General features: G+C 39.1%; 1 long non-coding RNA gene across 2 annotated transcripts in view; it reads right to left on the bottom strand.

The window, feature by feature from the left end:
• Positions 1 to 25,841, bottom strand: part of LOC144341510 (uncharacterized) — a 122,559-nt gene extending 96,718 nt beyond the window's left edge. Inside the window, exons 1-3 of one of the 2 annotated variants that reach the window (XR_013418471.1) lie at positions 25,434 to 25,841; positions 20,479 to 20,568; positions 13,086 to 13,191 (exon numbers count right to left, since the gene is read on the bottom strand). This is a non-coding gene — a long non-coding RNA (uncharacterized LOC144341510). The remainder of the gene's footprint in view (positions 1 to 13,085; positions 13,192 to 20,478; positions 20,569 to 25,433) is intronic. The other variant, XR_013418470.1, reaches the window with a different exon arrangement.
• Between the last annotated feature and the right edge of the window lie 1,536 nt (positions 25,842 to 27,377).

Genomic DNA, 27,377 nt, shown 5'->3' with positions numbered 1-27,377 from the left:
AGTGAAATTTAAGAACATCATCAAAGATAAGGACATTTTTTTAAAGTTTCAAGACAGAAAACCACTGAAATCTGATTGATATCAGACTTTTTAACAGCATTGAATACTGGTATGCAATGAAATAATATTTTCAAAATGTTAAAGAAAATTAGCATAATAACTCAGATGTAATATCCAGCTAAACTATTACTTAAATGTAAGTGTACGGTAAAGACACATGTGAGCATTTAGCTTTATAAAAGAATGTCTGAAATACTCTTAAATGAAACACTGTAGCAAAAAGAAATACAAATCCAAAATGATTTTATAGTAATCATGGGAAATAAAGGTGATGAAATAACTTAGTAAAGTTTCCTATGGTCTATATGAACCCCTCTTCTCCAGTACAAACAATTGTATCTAACTCAGAACTTACCAATCTCATAAAGTGGTAAAATAACCAAAAAAAATTAAGCATCAGTAGGAAATAATATCAGCAAGATCCCAGAGTAGGAAGACCCTTTTCCCCCTTACAAACATATGAATTTATCAACAATTCATAGACAAATTCTCTTTGTAAGAAATCCAGAAACTTACTGAAAGGCTCCACATCCCAGGCAAACACTAAACTAGATTCACCAAAGTCAGTAGGGAGATTTGGGACACACTCTTGACAGAATCCTTACACCGAGCACAGCACTGTACAATCAAGAAGGGAACCCCTAAGCTACAACCTTTTCTAAGAGCAGGGAGAGAGTGTAGTGTGTACACCCAGCACCCCAACTTTTCCAAGGGACCTCAGCAGGGAGTAGCTTCTGTTTTGCTGGTCATGGAGCTCTGATAGAGAACAGAGACTGAAGCTTGGGCTGTTAAGTACCATAGATTCTTCCTATTGCTCAGCGTAGAGCAAGGACAAAAAATTCCCAGCACTCTGCTACCCTTAGGGAGGGAGAAGGTTTATCTGTGTATCCATTTCACTGCCTTCTCCAGGGATGTCCAAAAAAGTGTCTTGGTAATGTTGGAGCTCTGGCAAGTTCCACAAATTCATATCAGAAAGAAAGAAGTTAAATTAGCCCTGTTTGCAGACAACACAGTCTTATAAATAGAAAACCCTAAAGATGCCAAAAACAAACTGTTAGAACTAATAATTGAATTCAGTATAATTGCAGGATAGGAAATCAACAAACAAAATTCAATTGTGTTTCTATACACTAACAGCAAACTAGTTGAAAAGGAAATTAGGAAAACAATCCCCTTTACCATAGTAACCAAAAAATTAAAATACTTAGGCATAAACCTAACTAAGAAGTGAGAGATTTGTATATTAAAAACTAGAAAACAGTGATGAAAGAAATTAAGACATGAATAATTGAAAGATATCCTGTGTTTATAGATTGGAAAACATCATACTATTTAAATATTCATACTACCCAAAGCAACCTATGGATTCAATGTCATCCCTATCAAAACCTCAATAGGATTTTACAAAGAAATAAAAAAAATTTTTTAATTTACATGGAATCACAGAAAGCCACAAATAGCCAAGTCAAACTTGAGAAAGAACAGCAAAGATAGAGGCATCACATTTTCCAATCTCAAAATATATTACAAAACTATAGTAGTCAAAGCAGTATGGTACTGGCATAAAGAGAGACAGATCAATGGAACAGAATAGACAGCCCAGAAATAAATCTATGCATATATGGCCAACTGATCTTGACAAGGGTGCCAAGAATATGCAATGGGGAGAAGATAGTCTCTTCAACAGATGGTGCTGAGAAAACTGGATATTCACATGCAAAATAAGGAAACTGGATCCTTACCTTACATTCTACACAAAAATCAACTCAAAATGGATTAAGAACTTAAATGTAAGATCTGAAACCTTACAATTCCTAGAAGAAAGCATAGGAGAAATGTTTCTTGATATTGGTCTTGGCAATGATGTTTTGGATATGACACCAAAAGCATAGGCAACAAAATCAAAAATAAAGAAGTTGGACTACATCAAACTGAGAAAGCTTCTGATGAGGGGGTTAATCTCCAAAATATAGAAGAAACACATACAAATTAAGAGCAAAAACACACTAACAACCTGATTCAAAAATAGGCTAGGGAATTTCTCCCAAGAAGACATATACATGGCCAAAACGTATATGAAAAATACTAAATGTTACTAGTTATCATGGAAATGCAAATCAAAATCTGAATGAGATATCACCACACACCTATCAGAATGGCTACTATAAAAAAAAAAGCCAACAAATATTGGTGAGGATGTGGGGAAATTGGAACATTTGCACACAGATGGTGGGAATGCAAAATGTTGTAGTCACTGTGGAAAATAGCATAAAAGGTCCTCAAAAATTTAAAAAGAGAACTACCATATGATGCAGGAATCTCACTTCTAGGTATTTATGCAAAGGAAATAAAATCACTATCTCAAAGAGATATCTGCATTCCCATGTTCACTGTGGTACTATTTATAATAGCCAAGATGTGGAAACCACAGTGTCCATCAACATAGATTAAAAAAGTATGCATACATATAAACAAATACCATATAGCCCTAAAAAGAAGTAAATTCTGCAGTATGTGACAGTATGGATGAAACTTGAGGACATCATGTTAAGTGAAATTAGTCAATCGCAAAAGAACAAATACTGCATAATGCCACTTATGTATGGTATTTCAAACAGTCAAAATCATAGAGGCAAAACATAGGAAGGTGCTTGCCAGGTACAGGGGGAACGTGGGATAGAGGATTTGCTAATTAACCAGTAAGAAATTTTAGTTATGTAAATGAATATGTTGTAGAGATCCATTCTACAACACTGTACCTGTAGTCAACAATAGTGTATTGTACAGTTAGACATTTATTAACAGGGTCGATATGTTAAATGTTCCTATTACAATAAAATAAAACTTTTTAAAAAGTATCAGTATATAAAACTTGAAAAAAGCATTAATAAGTTTGAACTTGGAGAGAATAACTAGATTCCACATCCCACAAAGCATATTTTTTTTCTGAGTAAAATGGAATATTCATAAAAGAGGACAAAATATCAGGCCATGAATAAAACCTCAATAAATTCCAAAGACTCAACATTGTACAGATTATATTCTTTATCCATAATGCAATTAAATTAAAATTAAATAATAAAAGAATACCTTTCTTTAAAGTTACATGGCTTAAATTTTTGTTAATGCTTCTGAGTATTATACCATTTAAAACAGGGTAACAATGAAAACAATACAGGTTAAATTTATAGAATACAACTGAATAGTAGTTAAAGAGAATTCATACTTAAAATATCTTTAAGTTAGAAGGAGGGAGGGAGGGAAGGAAGGAGGGAGGGAAGGAGGGAGGAAAGGAAGGGAGGGAGGAAGGGAGGGAGGAAGGGAGGAAGCGAGGGAGGAAAGGAGGGAGGGAGGGAAGGAGGGAGGGAGAGAAGGAGGGAGGGAGGGAGAGAAGGAGGGAGGGAAGGAGGGAGGGAAGGAAGGAGGGAAGGAAGGAGGGAGGGAGGGAAGGAAGGAGGGAGTAAGGGAAGGAAGGAGAGAGGAAGGGAAAGAAGGAGGGAGGGAAGGAAGGAAGGAGGGAGGGAAAGAAGGAGAGAAGGAAGGAGGGAGGGAAGGAAGGAGGGAGGAAGGGAAGGAGGGAGGGAGGGAAGGAGGGAGGGAGGGAAGGAGGGAGGGAGGGAAGGAGGGAGGGAAGGAAGGAAGGAGAGAAGGAAGGAAGGAGAGAAGGAAGGAAGGAGAGAAGGAAGGAGGGAGGGAAGGAAGGAGAGAGGGAGGGAAGGAGGGAGGGAAGGAGGGAAGGAGGGAGGGAAGGAGGGAAGGAAGGAGAGAGGGAGGGAAGGAGGGAGGGAAGGAAGGAAGGAGAGAAGGAAGGAGAAAAAGAAGGAGGGAGAGAAGGAAGGAAGGAGGGAGGGAGGGAGGGAGGGAAGGAGGGAGGGAGGGAAGGAGGGAGGGAAGGAGGGAGGCAAGGAAGGAGGGAGGGAGGCAAGGAAGGAGGGAGGGAGGCAAGGAAGGAGGGAGGGAAGGAAGGAGGGAAGGAAGGAGGGAAGGAAGGAGGGAGGGGAGGAAGGAGGGAGGGAGGGAAGGAGGGAGGGAAGGAAGGAGGGAGGAAGGAAAGGAAGCAGGGAGGGAAGGAGGGAGAGAGGAAGGGAGGGAAGGAAGGAAGGAGGGAGGGAAGGAAGGAAGGCGGGAGGAAGGGAGGGAGGGAAAGAGGAAGGGAGGGAAAGAGGGTGGGAGGGAAGGAAGGGGGGAGGTCAGTCTTAGCATGATACCATGCACATAAAAGTAAAAGATACGCAAAATAGTGTGCCACATTCCTACATCAAATACATTTTGTGAGTGCCTAGTATGGGAGAAAAAACATGTGAGGAGAAAATAAAGTAAAACAAAGCAAAAAGGGAGAATTGTACTCTAAAGACTATCCTGTGCCAAGCCCCCAGTGTTACGATTCACTCAACGATCTGCATCTGAGTCCAAAGCAACAAATGAATGCCTCCAGGAATGGTGACTCATCCTACATGATTTTAGCTTTCTCCATCTTCTAACATTTATAGGCAGTAATGGTGGAAAAAAGGAAAAATATCGCAGGATTACTGAGAAGCACTGGGCCTCTGAGAAGAATATACGTGACTATGAAACTAAGGAGGAAAAGAAAAGGAAGAAATAATAGGAATAATTAAAATTTTATGTAGTCCTTTCTTTACATATTTAATTTTGTTAACAATTCTATAAATGGTCAGGGTATTTTCTAGAATATACAGAATTTGAAACAAACTTTTGAGGGTTCTCTTTGGGAAGGAAAGCTATCAGCTTGTCTGAAGAAAGCAATAATCAAGACACAATGAATAGAATCTTTTGTTAAATTCATGTGTCATATGGAGGTCTTGGAATACATATTTATGAAGTATTTATTAAGAGCTCATTTAGAAATCTAAAGATTGGCCGGGCGCGGTGGCTCAAGCCTGTAATCCCAGCACTTTGGGAGGCCGAGACGGGCGGATCACGAGGTCAGGAGATCGAGACCATCCTGGCTAACACAATGAAACCCCGTCTCTACTAAAAATACAAAAAAAAAAAAAAAATTAGCCGGGCGAGGTGGCGGGCGCCTGTAGTCCCAGCTACTCGGGAGGATGAGGCAGGAGAATGTCGTAAACCCGGGAGGCGGAGCTTGCAGTGAGCCGAGATAGCGCCACTGCACTCCAGCCTGGGCGACAGAGCGAGACTCCGTCTCAAAAAAAAAAAAAAAAAAAAAAAAAAAAAAAAAAAAAAAGAAAGAAATCTAAAGATTGACAACTGCCTCTCATTTCTGTTTGCATAAACGTCCTGAAAGTCTAACTGATATCTTTTTGACCACGATGTATTTTTGTACAGACTCATTCCCATATATTTAAAACTTTGGTAAAATCCTATCCCACTACTGGTGGCTACTTTACTAATTTAGATTTATGAACAGTAAATCACTTTTCCCAGGACATTGAATCCTAAATCCAGCTGTATGTCAGACTCGCCTGGAAACTCTTTTAAACGCAGAATTCCTGGTGGTGACTGCACATTTGTAATTTTAATCAACTCTCCCTGGCGATTCTTTCACACCCAACCCAGCATCAGTGCACAGCTCCACATCTTAGAGGCATGGCCAAAAGGTTACAGACTTAAGATTAGAAATCTGTTTTGTTAGCCTCTGAGGCAAGTGTTATCTTATCTCCCTAGCCTCACATTAAAAAGGGGATTTACTATATATGTTAAAGTCTAATTTTATAATTAAAAATACTATTCAAAAATACTAGTCACACATACCCGTACAAATTACCTTTATTTTGCAGATGGGAAAAGCTAAACTGGAGACTTTAAAAAGCACTTGGTGTCACATTGTGAATGACACATTCTCCATGTGAATTTTTATTTTAATTAGATCTCTTTTACTTTCTGGTTTTGGCTTTTTTTTTTTTTCCTGAGATAGAGTTTCGCTTTGTTGCCCAGGCTGAAGTGCAGTGGTGTGATCTTGGCTCACTGCAGCCTCCGCCTCCCAGGTTCAAGTGATTCTCCTGCCTCAGCCTCCCAAGTAGGTGGGATTACAGGTGCCCACCACTGCACCCAGCTAAATTTTTGTATTTTTAGTAGTGACGGGTTTTCACCATGTTGGCCAGGCTGGTCTTGAACACCTGACCTCAAATGATCCACGTTTTGGCTTTTATAAGGACTGGTTATTTTCAGAATCAAATGGAAGATTTAATCACCAATAAGAGAGTAATGGTAAAGAGTGAGATTTAATCAACCTGGAAGTTCTTTGCTTCCATAGGGCTTCCTTGTTTCACTAAGTGCAGGCTTTACTAAAAGCAAATACAGAAGCACCCCAGGAGTGCAGGTCCTCAGCTACTGAGCACAGTGCAAGCCCTCGGGAAAGTACACGTCTTGCACATTTCTCACCTGCACCTACGAGGGTGGTGGAGTTTGCCTGACAGCAGAGGTACAACTGTGACAGAGTTTAAGATTGGTGACATAATAAGAAGACTGTGATCCAATGAGAAAGTGTGAATTAGAAAAAGAAATAATTTTTCTCTTTCCTGTAGCTGTAAATAATCTCACCCACAATTGTTTGCTTTCAAAACTCTAGACCAAAGTGCTAGGGAAGAAGTTTGCTGCATAGCTTTTATTTTTTAAGGACGCCATCACTAAATAACTGGATTCTCTAAAAATGTGGGTTTTCAAACTCTTTCATCTCATGAAACTAATAGTTCTCTTGACTCTTTCACCTCAGGCTGTAGACATTTACCTACCCACAACCTCCCACGCTCCCCCCAAAAAGCAAGCAAGATTTTGGGGATGTCCAGAAGAGAAAGGCAATGGTTATGTGTTTCCTTTCTCCAAAGTAGGGAGGTACTTAGAGAAAAAAGTAGGGGTTGGGGAAACCTAATAATTCTGTTGCTGAAAAATACTGCAACTGAAAATGAAAGCAGATGGGAAACTAAATCACAGTTAAGGCAAAGAAGAAATACGGTTGGTGCAAAGACTGTGCTAATGAGCAGAGGCTCTCAGAAACAAGGATGCCTAGGGACTTGGGACTGAAACTGTGGTCTGACATCACCTGAGAACTCGTTACAACACAGACTCTCAGGCCTCATGCCAGGCCTACAGAATGAGGATATGCAGTTATGCAGTTCAACAGACCCATCAGCTAACTGGCATCTACACTTAGTTTGAGAAATAGTAAACTAAGGCACTTCCACATTTTAGGGTCCCAGTAAGTTAATAAATAGTAACAAAACCAGGAGGTTTTAAACGTTTGTACTTGACAGTTTGGTTAACACACAGAAATTACAATGACTGTACAAATAACCTAATTTGAAGACAATTATCAGAAGCCTAAAGTCTCAAATCAAACTTCTCTGTGAATGTCAGGCCCAAGTGCCCTGGGCCCCCGAAAGGACCTGGTTATGAGTATAAAACCACTATTCCCAACAGCTGTTTAGAAGCCAGCAAGTCCCCATGCATCAGGATCATGTCCTAACTCTGAATGTGAAAAACTTTCCTCTAATATGATGACACCATGCTTCAGCAGGGCCATCTGTATCCCTGCCCCAGAGAGAATTTTTTGTGGTGCACCAAGTTATGTTTATGGCTGGGCTGAAACACAAGCTTAGCCTGATCAGTATTAGAGAAACCCATAGGCAGTCTTTGTAAGCAAAAGGAAAATGACCTCAAGGGGCAGCCCACTGCAGCAGTACATAAATAAATTGGCAGATGTGTCAACTATGCATATCAGTCCAGGAGTGCAGTTCTTTGGGGTCCCAAGTCCAAAGACAAAGACATTTGTGGGTTGCCGGTCAATCTGGAGCATTTCTTCTCATTTTTCTGCATATGTTTTTGACAGGAGCTTAAGGGCAGTTCAATAAATTAAAATGTATTTACATGGCAATGAAGAATTATCTTGACACACAGAGAGTTATTTAATTACGAAGGTGCTTTGTGTGCTGCTAAAGTTAAGACTATGTCAGCCTTTCTGGGACAAATCTTTATTTTCAGGGCCATGTGGCTCAGCCAGGAATGATCCCCTGGGTTGGAGCTTGTCATTTATGGAAGAGGAGTCTCCTTGCTGACCCCCATTTCCATAGACAGCTCTAAACAGATCGGTAATCTCAATGTCAGACATCGTGATGAAGTCAGTGCTGCCAAGGCCAACTGTCCTTCTTCAGGGATGTGGCCTTCCTCTCAGAGGAATTGTAAATGAAGTCATATCCCATTTGCAGTCCTCAAAGCATGTCAGGGTTGCTGTCTGTCTGAGTGACATTCAGAGAATTTTCTAGAAGCATCAAGAAGTAGGTGTACAATAAAAGCCTGTGTCCACGCTGCGGCATCAACGTATAGTGGGTAAACAGTGACCTCATATTAACAGAGATAGGGACAATTTTCCCCCAGGCTATACCATGCCAATCCTTTGGGAAAGGGGTGCTACTAGTGTCCAGGCACCAAATAAGGCATTCTATAAAACAAAAGACAGGAATCCGGAAGCTCAGGGTTTAACCCTCGGCACTATGTTGAATAGGCAAGATAAAGGGGGAGAAAAGGAAAAAGAAACATTTTTAGCTCGCCCTGCCTAGAACTTCTATTTGCAAGTTCAAAGGTTTGTCATTGATTTTTATCAGGGACATTATTGGCAATAGTTATAAGCAGTGACTTAGATCCTGCCTTTGGCTAACCTGAGTCAAAAGTAAGGTAGAAAGGTAGCTAAGCATCACTCATCCTCCTCCTTAGGAAGTAAATCAAAGTCTATTTAAAGATTTAGCTTGATTATTATAAACAGTGAAAATGAACAGACTTGAGGAGCTCATGACCAGAACAAATATGGCTGGGTGGTTGAATAGAAAGAGGTCTGCACTAGAAGTCAGGGAACCTGGGTCCCACATTTCATTCATTACCGTATGGGCTATGGGTCCTCAGTGAGGTCACTTTACCTCTCTAGTTTTCATTTTCCTCAAACATCAGTGTTTTAATTACCGAGGAACTCTTTGGTTCATTCCAACTGTAGGATTCTATTTCACTCCACTTAGAAAAAAATCACAACTTTTTTCTCATCCATTCTTACTAAATAGTAAGTCTTTCCAGTTGATTCTAAGATTTTCAGCCACTGAACTATTCCAAATGCATGCCTCTAGGTACAGACATCTTGGCCCTGGTGGTAGGATCTGATATCAGCCACTGCCCCAGTACCCCTTGGCCCACCTGCTGCGGCTACCTATGTAAGAGGACTCACTCTGGGATCGTGAAGGGTTGGAGAAAGAGGTGGTCTATGCTGAAGTATGATGGATGCCTCTACTATTACAAACATAAAAAGGTAAACTGAGGGGAGGGCTGAGGGCTGACAGAGTAGGAACAAGAAATCTCAGAAAGTACTGGTCACAGAGACCATTCCATGACCAAAGTATTGTCTTGTAAGGTACCATATTCTAGGATTCTGAAAGCAGTGTTCTCTCCTGTGACTTCTCAGGAACTTTTTCTTCTTTAGAAGCTCAGAGAATTGTAATCTATTTTCTCTGCTGCTGCATAAATCAAGGCTGGCACATAAGTTTCTATCTTGTTTATTCTTACTTTCAGACCCTCTGTGAAAACTTCCTTATCAAAGCTAAGAACTGAACTGCATATCTAGTACCCTAGAGAAATCAAAGCAGGGCACAATCAGTGCCTGGGCACTGCTGTCCAAGTGACAGGGCTTGGATGTCATTACAGCTTCTGAAGCAGAGTACCAGAGAAGCGGCCTGAAATATTCTTTCTCATTTCCCAGATTTCATTAAAGCAGTGATTTCTAATTATAGGTAAAGGTTGGAATCTCCTAGAGAACTTTATCAAGATATGCGGACTCAGTTCTCCTCCCAGATATTTCTAATTTAGCAAGTCTAGGGTGGGGCTGAGGCCTGAGTATTTGGAAAAAGTACTTCAAGTGATTCTAATGTGCAGTTCAAACTATCAAACTCCAAGCTACATCTTGTCAGCACAACTGTTTTCTCAGCTCTATGCAATACAGTGTCTTATTTATGTATTTATGTATGTATTTATTTATTTGAGACGGAGTTTTGCTCTGTTGCCCAGGCTGGAGTGCAATAGCACGATATTGGCTCACTGCAACCTCCGCCTCCCAGTTTCAAGCAATTCTCCTGCCTCAGCCTCCCAAGTAGCTGTGATTACAGGCGCCTGCCACCACACCCAGCTAATTTTTGTATTTTTAGTAGAGATAGGGTTTCACCATGTTGACCAGGCTGGTCTTGAACTCCTGACCTCAGGTGATCTGCCCGCCTTGGCCTACCAAAGTGCTAGGATTAATTAGATGCAAACATTATATAAAACAGAGCTTTCACATAGAAATCTCAGTTTCTAACTTCTCTTGAAAAATTCCCTAGCAACAGTTGATGGGAGCTGAGTAGACTCCCTCCTCTAGGACCTCCTCCTCTCTCATCTAACAACTCTGGGTCACATTTGTGAACCACCTCTAATGAGTGTTCATAGCAGGAGTTTTTATTGTTTACCTCATTCATGATACAATTTTATTTTTATTTTTGCCTTTATTTTGCATTGCCCTAGTTTCTTAATTTTAAGCTGCAGATATAATAAAGATATAGATATATAAATACACACACACACACACACACACACACGTATATAAATAACCTTAATTCCTTTCTGGCACAAAGGAAGGAATACATCAATAAAGTAATTGATACTTCTTTAAAATGAGGAATAATTTTGCATATTGAATTATTGTGAAAACTTTCTACTTCTAGATTATGGATTACTTGTGACATAGACCATGAAGTGTTCTCCAGCTACTCTGGAAAACTTTGTCTCCCTCCAGTGTAGGAGAATAGGATTCTCTCTAATCAGGATGAGAAAGGATGGTCTGTCCTTGATCTCCGTGTTCGGAGTATTAAAGTGAACAGACCAGAAGTTTTCCACCTGGGTAGGCTTTCAGAAGCCTCCTGAGGAGTTTTCCAAAGTACACATGCAAGCTGTTTGCTTCTCCCTTACTTGCTGAATCTCCAAGAGTGGGGTCCTGGAAATTATAGACTCTTTTTCAAGCTTTCAAAGTAATTCGTATCTGTAACTTGGGTGAGTACCATAACCAAGTTTATTCCCATTTATAGTCAAAAGATAAAACTAAAAATAACTAACGTAATCTTGCCAATAGTTCTTCTTGGAGTGGGTTTTTCTTTATTCTGAGATTACGTCCTTCCTAACTTGTGGTGATAATTTGTGTTTCCTCTTGTGAAATGGTGATAATAGTAGATGCTGGCCAGGGCTTGGTGGCTTACATCTGTAATGCCAGCACTGTGGGAGGCTGAGGCAGGTGGATCACTTGAGGTCAGGAGTTTGAGACCAGCCTGGCCAACAAGGTGAAGCCCCTTCTGTACTAAAATTACAAAGATTAGCCAAGTACAGTGGCACATACCTGTAATTCCAGGTACTTGGGAGGCTGAGGCACAAGAATTGGTTGAACCAGGGAGGTGGAGGTTGCAGTTGGCCAAGATCACGCCACTGCACTCTAGCCTGGGCAACAGAGTGAGACTGTCTCAAAAAAAAAAAAAACCCTTTGAGAGAGAGAGATATCTGATATACATATATATATACACACACACATATATATACATATATATGCCATATATACACACATATATATATGGCAACTTTATGTCAAGCACCCCATGTTGTAAGATTCCTGGTTCTTGAAACTCAGAAGGGTTCCTGGAACAGTGATTTAGGTCTGCATTTGCCAGGTGGCGGTCACAAAATGGGTGCTGTCTGCAGATGTTATGTTTGGCTAGCACAGTATTTTTATACATTTTTTAATTAAATGCACTCAGGTGAAGCATGTGCTCTCCAATTTGCCATAATCCCTACTACTCCTCATTTCCTTACACTGAGCCCAGTCATTTAAATTACCCACCAGGCCCTGTAGGGATTTGAGTGGATGAATCCCGGGGTGGAATTTATGTGAAAAATTAGAACTGTAGTGGTATTAGTAGTTGGAGTTAAAATGTATAGTTTTTAGCTGCTAGTCTTTTTTTGGAAAAGAGATGTAGATCTTATGATTTGAACATAGCTAAGAAAAAAACTATTCTGAGTAACTGCAGTTAAGACCATCATTGCCACAATAGGTTTGTTGTGGTGGTGGTGGTGGTGGTGATTTCTATTTTATTTTATTTTTTTGAGACAGTCTTTCTCTGTCACCCAGACTGGAGTACAGTGGCACAATCTCAGCTCAATGCAACCTCCACATCCTGGGTTCAAGCAATTCTACCCTCTCAGTCTCCTGAGTAGCTAGGACTACAGACGCATGCTACCACGCCCAGCTAGTTTTTGTACTTTTAATAGAGACAGGGTTTCACCATATTGGTCAGGCTGGTCTCGAACTCCTGACCTTAGGTGATCCATCCACCTCAGCATCCCAAAGTGTTGGGATTACAGGTGTGAGCCACCATGCCTGGCCCTTTATTTTTATTTAAAGTCCCCGTTAGGACTCAGAAACACAAGAGGTTTTAATGTGGAGATGGGAGAATATAAAAATACAGCTTTATTTTGTTTATAAAGAGCCAAAATCAGACACCCTGTGGGGCTACAGGTTTCAGAATATATAATGTCTGATCATCAGAATAGATAGCAATGACTGAGAGTAGTTAATGGGGCATAAGAAGAAGATAACAGAATAAATGAGCAGAAAATGAGCTCAACCATACAGTATTCAGTCATGCAACAAATATTTATTGAGTACTTTTAAAAAGCCAGGCATTATGTTAAGCGCTGGGAAGGCAACAAAACAGACACAGTGCCTGCCCTGTTTGCGCTTATAATTCCATGGAAGAGACTGATATTAAGGAACAGATTCACAAAATACGCAGTTGCGATTAGTACTATAAGTAAAATTAAAGGGAGGGAAAAGAATTGTAGCAAACTAGATCCAATCAAGAACCAGAATCACTCAGTGCTTTAAACAGGGAGAGTTTAATATAAAGAGTTATTAAACTATAATAAAAGAATAACCATAGGATATAAAAGAAACTCCATATGGTACCAAGGGAGCACATACCCAAAGGAGAACAGACCTAGAAGGGAGATACTTCTCAGAGGCTGGGAATTCAGATCTCATTGGAGAGATGTCCTTGAATCCACTGGATGGCAGGGCAGCACATTTTCCAGGCCAGGGTTAGTCTACAGTCACAGGGCAAACAAGAAGCAATCCTTAAGGGCACAGGTGGGTCAGGCAAACCTCAGTTGCCAAGATCATGCCACCGCACTCTAGCCTGGGCAGCAGAGCGAGACTGTCTCAAAACAACAACAACAACGACGACGACAACAAAAAAAAAAGCCCTTCCTGAGAGAGGTATCTCTGATATACATATATATACACACACAAACATATATATGGCATATATACACACATGTATATATATGGCATGTATATACACACACGTATATATATGGCATACACACATGAATATATATGGCATAGATATACACATGAATATATATATATGGCATAGATATACACATGTATATATATGGCATAGATATACATACACATATATGGCATATATACATACGTGTATATATATGGCAACTTTATGTCAAGCACCCCATGTTTTAAGATTCCTGGTTCTTGAAACTCAGAAAAAAAAAAAAGCCCTTCCTGAGATATCTCTGATATACATATACATATATATGCATATATGGCATATATACACACATATATATGGCACATATATATACACACATATATGGCATATATACACATGTATATATATGGCATATATATATACACACACATATATATGGCATATATATGGCAACTTTCTGTCAAGCACCCCATGTGCTGGTGGCTGGTGCATGGGTTTGCAATGATAATGAGGATGTCCGTGTGTCAAGAGGCCTGGAGGATGAGTTGTTCCTGTTAGAAAGGCCCCATTGGGAGGTGGTAGTATAGGAAGGACTGCAAGAGAAAAACCTAGGAGAGACAGGAGATGAGCAGAGAGAATCACTCCACCTGGGCTGGCAGGCAGGAGACTTGGAGTATAGAATGCCTATACTGAGAGGGTCACAGAAAGATGATTACCAGACCATGTGAGAGGTGCAAGGTCTCAGAGAGAGTGCATTCTGGGTGCATGGCTGGGACAAAGCACCCCTTAATGTCCACATATCCACCCTGCAGCAGATGGAAAGAGCAGGAGCACCCCTCCCACTTGCAATGTTCCTCTAGCCTCCTCTGCTAAGAAATCTTAGCATTATGCTTTCTATAAAGAACTATGTAAAATAACTCTGCCTATTATTGCAGAGTATATATCGAGGGGTGAATTTGGAGCTGAGAAGCAGTAAGTTGACAACTGGCCGAAAAGCAAAATGGAGAGTCTGGTATAAATCAGGAGGAGGAAGAGATATAATGAATCCCTTTTTAAGGATGTAAGAGGCCTGAGGGGAGGGTTGAGGAGAAGTTAGCCAGACAGAAAACTGGGATGAGGACTCCCCAGGCAGAAGAAACAACATGTGTGAAATCCCTCAGCTAGAAAAAGCATGGTATGTTTGAGGAACTTGGAAAAAGTCAATGTGGCTAAAGCCAGAGTGCAAGGGGGAGGCCAGAGAAGGAAGAAGATTAGGCTAAAGAGGTAGGTGGGAGGCCAACTACACAGAGCCTTGAGGCAATAATAGGGACATTTGGGTGTTCTTCTAACTATGATCAAAAGCCACCAAAATGGTTTAGGCAAGGGAATTTTCAAAAGATCATTCCATTATGTAGAGAACCAATTGAAGTGAGACAAGAGTGGAATGGAAATCCTCCTTAGAAAGCTAGTACCAGTGTGGGCAAGAGATGATAGCAGTCGGGACCCAAGTGAGAGAATAAATAAAGTAGATAGATGTCCAGATATACTTAAGAGCTAGAATCAATAGAATTTGGTTTTGGTGATGGATTAAATGTGGCAGCATGGCTTAGTTTGTTCAGGGTGCTATAACAAAACACCATTAACTAGATGGTGTATAAACAACAGAAATTTATTTCTCACGGTTCTGAAGGCTGAGAAGTCCAAGATTAAGGCACTGTCAGATCCAGTGTCTAGCTAGAGCCCACTTCCTTGTTCGTAGATGGCTCTCTTTTCACTGTGTCTTCACATGGTGGAAAGGTCAAGGGAGTATCTAGAATTTCTTTTTATAAAGGCCATAAACTCATTTATGACAGCTTCACCCTTATGACTTAAGCACCAAAGGCCTCACCTCCAAATGTACTCCCTTTGGCAATTAGGTTTCAACAAATGAAATTGGGGGAGGTTGGGGCAGGGACAAACTTTCCATTTATAGCACAGTTAAAGGGTAAATAAGAAGGAAGTTTCTGAGTAATTGGGTAATGTATTATTTACTGAAATAGGAAGGGTGTAGAGTGAGAAGTAAGATCCACAGTTCAGTTTGAACTATTGTAATACTGTGATTGACAATGTGATTGGTATTCTTATATAGGTACCTGGCTATTCTATATTGTATACACCATGTGCAGTATATGTTACAGGATGGTATGTAGAGAATATATAGAGTGTTCAAAGCTACAGAAATTGATAAGATTGCTAAGGGAGAGAATATAAAGTGAGATTAAAAGAGAGTCCTTAAGTCCTAAGCGTGCACAGAAAAGGAGACAAAAAACGGTGATTGAGAGGAGTGGCCAGAGGATATAGGCAAAACTCCAAAAACTGTGTCATAGAGCCAAGGGCAAAAAACAAAACAAAAAAATAAAAGGTTTCAAGCAGGAGGGTGATTAATGCTTCCCAGTGCCACGGAGAGACCATATTATGACAAGGACTGGAAAGCATTCATTGGGTTTTGTGTCATGGAAGTCATTGATAACTTTGGCAAGAGCAGTCTTAGTTATCGATAGTGAGTTCAGAAAGAGCCAATTCATTAATGTCAATTGAAAGTTGAAAACAGCATTTGAAGACTCATCTTTTGAAAAGCTTGATTGTGAGAGAGACTAGAGAAATAGGGAAACTGAATAACATTTAGCCCATTTACAGTGAATGTAATTAATGATATAATGAGTTTAAATCTGTTATTAATTTTGCTTTCAATTTGTCCCTTCTGTTCTATGTTTATTTTCCTCACCATTCCTTTCAGTTAAGTAAATTGTTTTATTACTTTATGTATCTTGGTAGTTATTAATTTTTGCTATAATTTTAATTGCTATTCAAGATTACCATATCCACTGTGACTTCTTATCGTATAAATTAGTACTTATTTTATGGACATTATAGCATCTAATTAATCATATCTTAAGTAATGTATTTGTGTTATGTATTTGAATTCTGTGCAGTTTACAAATCCTATATTATTAGAATTCCTGTACACAATCAACATTCCTTTATTTACCCACATATTTACCTCCTATTGATATTCACCTGTTACCACATATTCAGAATTTAAACCTGAGATTACATTCCTTCTTCTAGTAGAAAATTATTTAGTCAGAGGTCTGCTGGCGATTAGTTTTCAGTTATCCTTGTACAGATCTTTATACCTCCTTAATGCTTTCAGAATTGATTTATTGGATATAGAGGTCTAGATTTGGTAGTTGTTTTCATTCAGAACTTTGAATGTTGCCTTTCCAGTTTTTTTCTTTTGGTAGGAGGGGGCTCTCATTGTAATAAGATCATTAGCTGACTTCTCAATAGAACAATGAAAGCCAAAATAACACTATTTTTGTCTCTCTGTGCTTTATTCTGCATATATTCTTCTGACATACTTCCAACTCTATAGTTTAGTAGCAGATTAACTCTACAGTCATTAATTTCAATACTTATATTTTCGTTTATAGTTTCTTTTTTTATAGTTTTCTGTTTATGCTGAAATTTTCAAACTTGATTTCCTTGAACATATTAATCATAACCATGTTAAAGTCCATGTCTAATTGTTTCTTTATCTGGATCCCCCATAGGTCTGTCTCTATCATCTACCATTTCTGCAACTTTGTTTCTGTTGGGAAAATAAGAATATTCATAATCCAAGGTCATTTTAAATGTAATCAGTGATAAAATGATTGTGAGTCAACCTTCAGTCCCTGCGACAGTTAGTCTTTTTCCCATTTGCCCTAATTTCCAGTATTATTTTTCAAGGTTTTAACTCAGTCTTGTATATCAGGACCACCTCTCTGATGAGGTCTTGACTACATGAATCTGTTGAAAGCTCTGCTCAGCTTCTCAGCCTTTTTAGATGGAAGTGACTCCAATGTTGGGCTCATCTTTTGCTGGACTTTAGCCCCATTGGTCTTCACTGTCTTACTAGTTCTGATATATTCGAAGAGACATATACTTCAACTTCTAAATTTTTTTCAGCAATAGAGTTGATACTCTAACTGGTCTGCCATTACCAACAGGAGAACTCCAACGACAGCTGAAAGGGAAGGTAGTATGAGGGAAGAATTGGTTTTGTCATAGTTTTTAAGATGTGGAGTACCAATTTAAATGTGAATGCCTGATGGAGGTAGTATCAAGTAGAGAGAAAATTTGAAGGTACAAAAAATTGATACATAATGGAATAAATGATGAAAACATGTACTGTATAGGCCATCTATCCCCATATCACATATATCTAGCCCATAGGTTCCAGCAAAAGAATTTAACTTTATATAAGACTGAATGTTCGGCCAGGTTAAAAACAAAAGGAGGTATCCCCTGTACATTGCAGCAGAACAAGCCAGTTTGTGTTCTGTTCTATGAATCTGTATATATGCAAGAACCCAAATGTGGGAGTGTAGGGGGGACTAGGAGGCACTTCACACACTGGGCTTTATGCATGCTCAAAGAAAAATACAGTGTTGTGTTTGAAATACTTGTCTCTATTTCAGGAATTCTGATAATCGCAGCATATTTACTCTGCTATGCTGGGTGAGGAGTCCAGGGGATGGCATGGCACACAATAGTGAGAGGAGACTTCATTTTGAACAAAGAATAAAATTTGGAGAATGAAATAAGATTAAATATTTTATTCATGTATTCTGAATGTCTTTTGTAGCTAAGGCCTGTTAATCTTTATTTCCTTTTATCAAAGAAAAGTGAGCAATATTCCCTTCTAAAATTGCCAAGAGGCTAACAATTCACTTTAAAAAGCTGTAAAGCTCTAAAAGTAAATGGAGATAGGGTGGAGAATAGAGTGTGAGCTTTGAAGGTCAGTTTGGCTCTGCAGCCCAAAACCTTAGATTAATCATTTTATGCTATGACTTTTAGTTAACTAAAAATTACCAGAAAAATGGGTAACTCTTGGGACTTACCCTGGAATTAAACCAAGAGGCAGAAAAGAAACAGGCCCAAAGAATAGGTTTGAATGGATGGTGAAAGGAAACAATATTGTTTATTTCTGATGACACCTTACGGTCCCATTGTAACCCAAATGGTCCCATGTCTGTTAAATATTCAGGTGACTATATGGTAGAGACAGAATGTTGGAGCTCTGGGGAGAAACCTGAAAAGAGATTCAGCTATGTTAATCATTTGCATTTAGAGATGGTATTATATGCCATGAGGTCACCTAGGAAGAATGTCAATTACAAGAGAAGAGAGCTGAAGACAAAGCCCTTGGGTAGAGGACAGAGCCTGTCAGAAGTCTGGCGCAGGAGGATGATCCCGCAATAAAGCCTGAGCAGGAACTGGGCAAGAGGAAAACAAAGGGAGTCTTTTGTTCCCAGAGCCCAAAGAGGAATGTGTTTCAAGAAGATGGAAGTGGTCAGTGGAGTCAAATGCTGCTTTGAAGTACTTGTCTGCTAGACAAAAGCATCTTAGTGGGAGAGTGGACCTGTCTTGCTGTGGCTTGCCTTGTCTAGACTTGACTTGCCTATGTCTTTGATCTCACTTTTTCTCAACCTAAAAACATGTTTGTCTCTGCCATCCTGGGGAAAGGGGTGGTGGAGGGAGCTACCTTGAATGCACATCTCTTGTAACTTTCCATATTTCTCCTTCCCTTCTAATGCAAAATCTTTGAAAAAGCCATCAAATGTTATCATTCTCCACTTTCTTGTCTAACCTGCAACAATCAAGTGTCTGCTAGAGCTGTATAGGTTGTTGTTGAAATTATGAGCATGGCCAGATTATCCAGGAAGATTATGTGGGATAAGAAAAGCAATGAGCCACCTATATTTAATAGAAAATTGTGTTTATGTACTACCTGATAAGGTTTTTATGAGGATTAAATTAAGTAATGTATGTAAACCAATGATTATAGGGCCTGGTACATAGTTTCAGATACTAGATTTCATCCCCTTGACATATTTTTACCCCATTCTCAGTAAACTGCCTGTGGTCGTGTAGCCAAGTAGTACAGATTCAAACTCAGGTCTGCTCGGCCAAAAAGATGATGTTCTTTCTTTCCACTACATTGAATTTCCTTCCTGTTTGTATCCCTAGTTTTGTGCCTAACTGCAAAACACCTGCTCCTGAAGACTACACCCCAGGCTCAACTCCTAGGTTTACACCTTGGGTCTTGACCTCTCCCTGACAATCTGCTTCTACTCTAGATCTCACCTGTCCCCACATCCTAACTGTTTCAGACCCTAGAGAAAGGTATAAGACTACAGAGAGGCAAATACGTGAACTATTAAGTAGGATTTATGAGCATTGTTTGCTGAGATCACAGGAGTAAAGCAGAGAAATGCCCAATTAATAGAAGAATGCTTGCAGCATTTAGAAGGAAGAGAATAAGTCAATATATGTATGTGGTTAATATAATTGAGATCTTAAGGTCATCTGCAAGTTCCCATACCTCACTGGAATCTTATTTGTAATTTAAGAGATGCCCAGTAGATGGAGTAGCTTACTCATGCATGATTATTTTCAGAGCCCATAGATAGTTTGAATCATAAAATTCCTGTTAATGCTGGAAGAGACACAAAAAATAATTTAGACCCTCTCTTCCAAAAAAAAAAAAGGAGGACTAAAAATTATGCAATTTACAATAGATTTACAGCCTGTAAGGCAGGTAGCTGATGTTCATCTGAAGTCCTCCTGTTGACACTCGTCACCAGCCTCTGACTTTGGATAACTTTCCCTAAAAAAGGAATGGCACTAAGCAGCTAGTTCTGTGTTAGGAGGATGTTAGGGTATGTGGGGGAATGTTGTCTGTTATAGGATGCCCACATTTCTTATGATAATACTTTGTTGGAGCTATCTGTCCAGTATTAAGAAGCCCCCACCACCACCCCACCACCTCCGAAAAAAGCACATTTTAGAATGGGAAGAAATCCACCCCTTTGCTTCTCTGACTTTCTCTCATCACCTTCTGCTTTCCCCCCTAAAACCAAATCCCACTTTCCAAGGGTATGTTCAGGTTGTAAATTAGAAGGCCAGTATCCAAAAATAGCTTCCCTTCCAGGCTGCCCAGTACCTGAAATTCCCAGGGATAAAAGCAAAGCCATCATTCCATGTCCACTTTTAAAATATATTCCTGGGAGAAATCCATATCCATTTAGTTACTTACCAAATGCTTATTGAGAACTTATTATATGCCAGGGATAGAGCTGCAAAAAATGGTAGACAAAGCCTACAGTTCTCATGAAGTTATGCTTTCCTATGGGAAAAGACAGAAAAGAAAGAAGACAGTTTTAGATGCCAGTAAGTAATTGGATTTGAGAGTTACTAAAAGGGTGGGATAAGTTGGGAGGCTATTTTCAAGGTACAGCCAGGGAAGTCTGTCTCAGAAGATATGATGTAAGATAAAACAAAGATCTGGGAGAAGGAAATAGCTAAAACAAAGGACCTGAAGAGGGAGCCTTAAACTGTTTTCAATCATTATATTCTTAACAAGCATTAGATAGTTTATCAGGCTGCTTCTTAAGTGCTGCTACCTGGTATAAAGAAAAATACCAAAAGAAATAAAGCTCAAGTGAGGAATGGGAGAGGGGTCTTTCTGGACCACATCAGATGTGTCGCCTTTCCCTAGGGTGAAGGGGTAGACAATTGAGAGCAGCAGCGTGGCACTGGTAGGTTGGCGGGTGCTGGAGGGGGAGGCGGACGTCACAAGACACAGAAAGACTCACTAAGGACAAACTGAGGGTGCCAAATGCAAACTGTAGGTCCATAAAAGTAGTTCTTGAAAAAGCACTTAAAATAATCAGCCTATTCCTACCTCTCTATCCCAGTGCTTCTCAAATTGAACCACCTAGGCAGTTGTCAGATACTCCAGGCATCACATTGGGTCTACCAAATCGGTATTTATGCAATGGGGCTCAGGAATATAGATTTTAATAAACACACACATCATGAATGTCATGCACATTCAAGTTGAGAACTGATGCCCTGTAAATTCGTATTTGTATCAGTGCATCTGCTCTTCAGCATGGCCCTCTTTCTCCTTGCACAGGGTCAATTGTTCAAAGCAGAAAGAGGCTAAAACACCTTGGAGAAAAGAGAAGATTAATGCATCATAAAAACCCTGCAAAATACTAGAGAGTTTTTAATGAGATCTTTAATATTGCTGTCTATAAAAAACGACATAGGCCTTTGGTAATTTGTGATTTCTAATCTGTAATATATAGAGGAGCATGTTTCCTTCTAAATTTGAATTTTAAAAGGACATTGGCCATCCTTCAAAGATACAATATTGTTTTTCCTATGGATGGTATAATTCTGTGGGCAGTAATGTGTTCTCTCTAAATCTCAAGAGCATTGAGCCCTCATCTCATCCTGTTGTTGATACACAAAGGAGAAGCAGTTCTGCTGGTGAAATTGTGGGTTGGGAGGATGCCATTTCAACTCCTGCAGCAAACAATGATGACATGGCAAATGCATTTTTAGTGGTGAAGAAAATCAGTATGTTCTTCATATCCACTGGTATCTTTGTATTCAATTTAGAAAACTGTACCCAAAACAGTAAGAGTAAACCTGGACTCCTTACCTACCTTCCATCCTTAATTAGGTATTGGGTTTTCACATAACCCTTCCACTAACCCAACTCCAATCACCAAACAGAACAGCAGGATTATCTAGCTGCCTGATATATTATAGCCAGATAAATGTTTGATTATTTATATTTTACGCTCAAAAATTTGAAAAGACAGCATACGATCTCTTTCTTCCACAGGTTTTTCCAGTAGGCCATATGCCTAACATTAGCAACAGCAGCAGCAGTTATAGCAGCAGAGCCTTTGGAAAAGGTGTTCCAGAAACCTGACAACGCTTGCACAAAGACTGTTAAACCACTATTCACACTTCTTTAAGTGTTTCAACCAAAATGTCAGAGGCTTCATTAAGGTGGAAACTATTTTATGGTTCCCTAGTACATTACCTTTTCTTTCTGAATTACCTTGAGTAAATCATCTGCTAAAGCAACAAAGGGAGAATCAGTCAATGAAAATTTGTGTCTTTGTTCTTCACAAGGAATTCTTGGGGTATAATTCCAAGAATAGACAATTAAGACAAATTATTCATGAAGTACATATGTCATTTGCATTTTTCCCTTTGGGGTAAGGTTGTCATCATTGTTTACATGAAAGGTATTTCCTTGCAGAGCTGCCCTTTTACCTCAGAACTAAGATAATGTTTCCATTTAAACTGAGTCATCCTTGTCCTAAATATTGCATAATGGCACAGACTGCTATCTCCTGTTTCCTTGGGCCAAACACAATGACAAGGCAAGCTAGACTGTGGTCATTGAATCTCTTTATAATCACTGCCATTTTGTGTGGTAGTCTGATGCATTTGTTATATCATGGGAATTATAATACTGAATAAGTTGCATAAAATTCTACCTAAGAAATCTTAAAAAGCTTGCAAATGGAGTGCCTTCTCTAGCTATGAAAAATGTGTTCTGAAAGCACAGGAGGAACATTTGCAACTTGAAACTTTTCATCAGAAATTGAGAGAGCTCAAGGTCAGTTTAATATTAATTCTCCCCAGTTCTTTAATCTAACAGATATCAAGTTGCATTTGAATCTAGCAAAGAGGTATGAATATAGGTCTGTTTAGCCTTCAAAGGACAAATTTCTTGCGAAATATTCTGTATCCATCTATTTACTCTTGAGCATCATTAGGTTATTTTAAGGTGAAAACGATTAAAACTTGTCTTTTTCATAGAAAGGGAAATTCATTTCTGGTAAGCTGAAATTGCTTTTGAATAATTTATAGAGAACAGAGAATTCATCAGATCTGATATCATCAGCAGCCTTGAGATTGCATTGTTCTGTAATGGGTACTATGGGAACTGGAAAGCTGGAGTTGATTAGCATGAGAATTTCTATCCAGAATCTCATGTAAGTTAAAGGTAGGCAACATTTAAGAAAGGGAACGTCTGAGTTTATGTGGGAAGGAACCTTTAAAAATAAATACCCTCACTGTAAAGGATACTCTATAGACCTCCCATCTGACTACCGATATTCTTTTTCTTTGTATGATTTCATTTATTTTATTGCATTTTAAGTTCTGGAATACATGTGCAGAACATGCAGGTTTGTTACATGGCTATATGTGAGGGGAGGGGATGGAAGGGGAGGGGAAGGAACGTAGAGGGTGGGTCAATAGGTGCAGCAAACCACCGTGGCACATGTAGGACTGCTGATATTCATACCACCATGGTGGCATCGGCTGCCACCAATATGCAGGGCCCCTTTCTTATAGAATCACCACCTTCTCCTCCTTTATCATCATTGAGAAGATAATCGAGAATAAAAACAAGATAAAGAAATGAAGTCAAATAACATAATATATCCAAATAAAATGATACAAGAGCTCCAATTCATTACTAACTCCCTGTTCTTCTAAATGGTAGGACTCCTTCTTCCAGTCTTTCACACATGCTGCTGAAGCATGCTATCTTGAATTCCATCTTAAATTCACCAATTTCTAATCTTGAGATTTCCCTAAGATCCCATGTTTAACCTTCTTGTTCACTCATTTAAAATGCTCTTATTGACCATCTTTTATATGTAAGGGATGTAACTAATCATTATTCTAGAAACCAAGTTGAATGAAACAAAATTTCTGTTCTCATAATGAGTGGCTGTTGAACTTAAACTTTTAACATGGGTAGGATTTCTGCACATGTAGTGTGGGGAAGAGAATTCCAGATGGAAGCAAAAGCCTGAGGAAAGGCTACACAGGCATGTGTCAGAATCCAATCAGGGAGCCATAAGTGGGCCAGTTTGATTGCATCACGGTTTATGTGGAAAAGACTAATGGAGACTTAGACTAGAAAGATAGATCAAAGCCAAATAATAAAGAACTCTACGTTCAGACTTAAGAGTCGTACTTAATTTCGGGGGCAATGAAGACTCACTGAGTGGTTTTTGAACACAGAAGCATAACTGGAACATAAATAGAGCTATTCTTTAGGACTGCATGGTGGTGCTGGGGGCTTGGCTTGTAAGATCAGTCAGGAGGCATTGTATTAATTCAGACAAGAGATAAGAGGCTGAATTTGGGTGATGATGCTAAGAATTAAGGAAAGAAAATTCATCTCAGAAATATCTTAGTTATGAATCTCCTAATCTAAACATCTTCCTGCTATCCTATGCTCCTTTTAACAGTCTTGAATCCTCATACCACTGTAGACACGCTCCTTTACAATTTTTCACCAAACACTTCAGCCTGTAGAAATGGAGGTTCTTAACCTGGGGTCCAAATACCCCTTAGGTTATAGTATTAAAAGTTTCTTTCAGTTGAATAGGGAGAAATATTATCTCTTTATCACTAATATTCAACTGAAACCTAAAATTTTCTTTAATTATAAAATAGGCAGCAAACCACCATAAAATTGGCAGTTCTGCCAAATGTTTAATAACAAATTGCAGATATTTTATATTACAATTATTCATATACTGCAACAACATAGTTTATATTCATCACTATTGCAAACTTAAGGTAGCACCCAGTCCCATTACTCGAGCCTATTGTTTAATATGTTATTAAAGAAGCAGATGTGGCTGGGCACGGTGGCTCACGCCTGTAATCCCAGCACTTCGGAAGGCTGAGGCAGGTGGATCACAAGGTCAGGAGATCAAGACCAGCCTGGCCAATATGGTGAAACCCCGCCTCTACCAAAAAAAAAAAAAAACAAAATTAGCCAGGCGTGGTGGTGGGTGCCTGTAGTCCCAGCTACTTGGGAGGCTGAGGCAGGAGAACCACTTGAACCCGGGAAGTGGAGGTTGTAGTGAGCCGAGATTGCACCACTGCACTCCAGCTTAGGTGACAGAGTGAGACTCTGTCTCAAAAAAAAAAAAAAAGCAGATGCTACCATGTCACAAAATTTCCCTTAATGTTTGGTAATGGTATTTTAATATAATTGGTTTGCTTTATAATCCTGAAATCTTTAGACTACCAACCACCAAGAAGCCTTGTAGAAGTCCAGGTCATCATTTGAGACAGCGGCTGAGCTCAGAATTTTCTGACCACCTCTAAGTCTAGGTCTATGCCAGGAGAGATAATACCCCCATCACTCACTCCTTCTGAAGACAGTCTTGCCTTTGTTCATCACCTGAAGACCCAGGAAGGAAAAGTATCCCCTCACTTGCCACCTCATTGCTGGTTTCACTTCTTCCCTTGTTTTTTCTTTTCTTTTTTTTTTGAAAAAAAAAACTTTTATTGAATGAACCCTCTTTGTAATACCTTCAGAATATCATTGCTTCTGTAGCTAAGCACAGTCTCAATATCCATTTTGTTCTAATTTTTTTTTTCCTGGGGAGTTCCATGACAAATAAAATGCTGTACTCTTCCTGGATCTAAGTCCATTTGTTGTTGCTGTCTACTAGAAGGCAATAACTTTCAAAGGTGAATGCCAACTCTCCATCAATTCACTTCCTTATAGGTGGGAGGAGGAGGTAAAAGAAGAATTTCCTGATAAGAACTAATGCTGTGTGTGGCACCTTGACCATCCAGTAACGTGGGGAGAGATACATGAAAGAAATGGTTGACTAAAAAATGGAAATATAGTATTTTGGGGAACAGGGAGTGCACCAAGCATGAACTCTGTCTAGGGTTAACCCTAACTGCTCCACTGTTGAGAATCTTGACACATGTGCATAAAAGGATAACCTATGTTACATAACTTTTCAAAGGGCACAGACTTAGGCCATACACTGAAAATGAAAGCACAATAAATGTTCTCTTCATTGACAGTGTGAGGAAAAGTAGAAAAATTTTGTTTTCATGAAGGTCCCTTCTGATTTACTTCATTTCCTATGACTAAGAGATGGCTTTGGTGATTAAGAAAAAATACTATGCTATGAGTACTGCAGAACTTTGCAGAGAAATCAATGTGGTTTTGTTTTTTTAGGTCTTTTTTTCTTTTAACATAGACACCAAATGACTAATGAACAAATAATTAGCTAAGAAAATGTACACAAAATTTTCTATCAATATTCTTTCACATTATTGTAAGCAGATACATCATCAGTGAGGTTTTGAGGCATTATTTCTGAAAATCTGTAACTTAACATTTTCAGTAATAACCAAGAAAATAGAAGGTGAAGTTTAATCATTAAGATTACACCCACAGATGTAAGGATATTTAGTATCACAAAAGGTAGGCTTAGAATTCAAATGACTTTCATAATTTGAAAAAGTAGTTGTGTCGGGGGACAAATATATACTGAGGGAAGAGGAGCCTAATGGATATTTCTGTATGACACAAAATGTCAAAGGGTTAGAGTGGGCCATAAGCATCCAGGAAGCAAAAGTAAAATGGGATATGAGAAAATGCTCACTGTCTGTCAACCATGAAGTCACTGTTTCAATAGCAATAGTATCAGAGGGGCTTTGGGGTGAGAGGTGCGGGGGTCAGGATCAGGAAGGGAGAAGGAGGCTTATGGTGCCCGGTGCCCAGGGAGGTGGAGCATAACTGTCATAGAATAGGTCCCAATGCATACAGTGTTAGGAAACTAATGGCAGAGTAAAAAGGAAAGAAAAGAAAAGGAACGTGATTTATTAAATTTGGAAAAGAGAAAATAGAATTAGGGTGTGCAGATCAACACTCTTCCATGATGATATTCAAAGAGTCCACAGCAAAAATAAAAATAAAAATAATTAAGGACATTGTTTTAAGTTGTTCATAAGTATATTATTTTCAATTCAATAGTGTATTCTTTCTTTTGCAATTACATCTTTCCTAATTTTGTGGGATCAAATTGTCTTTTCTTTTTTAAATACAAATAATAAATGGTAGTAGTTTTCTAAATATTTCTTTTTTGGAAAAAAATGTTTAAAAGAATTGAAACGTGTGTCCAGTCTCCCCGATTTATTTTAATTGTTTAATAATGGGGAGTCCAGTCCAGTGATCCCTGAGGTTATTACATATATATCTTTCAGAAAATTTTTAGCATACATCCCCAATATATGGCACTTTATTTATAAATTACATTCATATGCTAGTCTAATATATATTGATAT

Source organism: Macaca mulatta, chromosome 6, assembly GCF_049350105.2.
Source record: "Macaca mulatta isolate MMU2019108-1 chromosome 6, T2T-MMU8v2.0, whole genome shotgun sequence".
Taxonomy (NCBI): Eukaryota; Metazoa; Chordata; class Mammalia; order Primates; family Cercopithecidae; genus Macaca; species Macaca mulatta.
Note: the sequence above shows the minus strand (reverse complement) of the source record. Positions and strands in the feature narration are given on the sequence as shown.